This window comes from Palaemon carinicauda, chromosome 27, assembly GCF_036898095.1.
Source record: "Palaemon carinicauda isolate YSFRI2023 chromosome 27, ASM3689809v2, whole genome shotgun sequence".
Taxonomy (NCBI): domain Eukaryota; kingdom Metazoa; phylum Arthropoda; class Malacostraca; order Decapoda; family Palaemonidae; genus Palaemon; species Palaemon carinicauda.
In genome coordinates, this window is record NC_090751.1 from 52443147 (window position 1) to 52445646 (window position 2500).

At 30.8% G+C, this 2500-nt stretch overlaps 1 protein-coding gene across 1 annotated transcript in view; it reads right to left on the reverse strand.

The window, feature by feature from the left end:
- LOC137620909 (uncharacterized) overlaps nucleotides 1-2500 on the reverse strand; it is a 527193-nt gene that overhangs the window by 409203 nt on the left and 115490 nt on the right. The gene's annotated exons all lie outside the window — the stretch shown is intronic.

A 2500-nucleotide genomic window follows, 5' to 3' on the forward strand; every position in this document is an offset into this window, starting at 1 on the left:
GCCCTTCGGCATCAGAAATCCTGACCTCTTCCACAGGAACGTTGTCTTTCAGAGATGATCGAGGAGCAACGGCGCTGTTACTGCCAGGCGACCCTGACCCAGGCGTGACCCTGTCAGCAAAGCCAAGCATTCCCAAAGCCAGGCAGCTGAGCCAATCATTCACAAGGCCAGGTATATATATATATATATATATATATATATATATATATATATATATATATATATATATATATATATATACATGTATGTGTGTATTATATATGTATTCTATACACACACACACACACATATATATATATATATATATATATATATATATATATATATATATATATATATATATATATATATATATATATATATATATGTATATAAACCAAATGAATTTTACATGAACTATGAAAATGTCCCCTTTCTCTATTACGGAATGAGGAAAGAGGAAAAATGCGACGGCTAAAATATTCATGGTCTACACATTCCACAAATAACGAAAATGGGCGAGACCGACACTTGCATTATGTGGGGGCGGGGGGGGGGGGGGGGGCGGTTATCGTGAGAATTTAATATATTTATAAATCCCAGGAAAGTGTTTGAAAATACTTTAAGTGATAATATGCAAGTTATCTACGCCCCAGTTGGTAAAGGGTTGATCCAAAGTATGTGTAAAAACTATTCAGAATAGTCTTTCTGACATTATAATTATTTAGCCGATTGTGACAGCTGTTGATCTTATGTGCCACCTTTATGGGTGTTATCCCTAGATAATGATCTTTGGTTACTGTTTACAAACTTCATATAATTTTCTTGTAAAGAACATGAACTGACGGTTGGATGCTAGTCGATACAAAAAAAAAAAAAGATTCTAAATACAAGAACGTATATTCTAAACAGCATCCGAAACACGAAAACTTATAAAATGTAGACAACTACAGAGAAGATTTAATAACATCAAATAGCAGGAATACTAGGAAATAAGGATTTTAATTTCAACTTTAGAATTTGGACCCTATGAGTCAGCTTTGGGACAGGGGAGGCCAATCATCTCCGGGATGTAACTAGGGGGGGGGGGGGCATTCTGCATTTACACTAATGAAGTAAAAGATTAAAGAGGTTGGGCAGCAAAATGGGAGAAAAGAATCAGCAATGAAGGAAAATGGGAGAAAGTAATCGGCAATTAAGGGAAATGGAATACTAAACAGTGGTTGGGTACAAAGAGACGTTGAAAATACCCTTCAGTAATACCTAAAGCATATGAGGTCTACTGACGGCACTTACCTCCTACGAAGCTCAAAATTATCAAATCATATATTCTTTAGATTAAAAAATCCATTCTTGTACATTGATGACAGTTAATTTCTATTGTAAGCGAATATCTTTTTTTTTTTTACTTTGAAATAAAGTTCTAAGATTATTTTTCATCGTTTAAAATTATATCTATATTCTATTTTTTTTTTTCTCAGATTAAGATTTCACTAGTACTCTGTTTTTTTTTTTTTTATTATTATTACCATGTCTTTCCTTTTAGTGCCACAATTTAGAATTAAAAGCAGAAAATTAATTGCCATACTTTGATGGTTTCTCTCCATATATAATAATAATAATAATAATAATAATAATAATAATAATAATAATAATAATAATAATAATAATAATAATAATAATAATAATAACTTCTTTACACTATATAGTTTATATACTTCGATTGTTTATGGAGTTTTTGAATTACGTAATATTCCTCTCAGTAAAGAATTTAAAAATACTTAAGACAAAGAAACACACATGTATACCTTCCATGAGAGAGCATAGTAAACCATCATTTCTGAAGGCAACATTTTCTTTTTTCACAGAATCGTGACGGTGCAGTTCTCCTTGGATCTCAGAATTCTTAATACACCACACGGGACAAAACGAGGACCTATCTATAACAGTCAAACATTAGCCAAATAAAATTAATCAAAACAAAAAACTGTGGTTTTACTAGATTTTTTTTTTTAAATCCTCCGCTATTACAACAAAACCTATTGGTGATCACTACCTTGAAATTTTACTTGTTAGGGAGATATGTGAACTACATAACATAAATGGGGAACTTCTATTTTATTAGCTTAAAGTATATCTTTTGAAACCATGAAATTGGTTGTTTATCACCTACTTATCCAAATAAGCAAATTCACCACAGCATATTCAGCATTTTTACCATTAGCGCAATGAATAAGCGAAAATGTAATAAGATTTATTGTGGTGCAAACTAGAAAACTGTAGCATTCATGGAAAACATTCTCCGGCACAACAACAACAACAATAATGATAATAATAATAATAATAATAATGTTAGATATGATGCAATTCCAGGTGCGATGATGACAATGATAAGGTATCTAGATGACTGATATATAAATAATTAAACCAACATAAAACAAGTTATATCTACATATGTTAAAAGAGAATTCTACTTTTATAAAGTTAAAAAAAAAAGAAAAAAAGTAAAGTTAAATCTTAA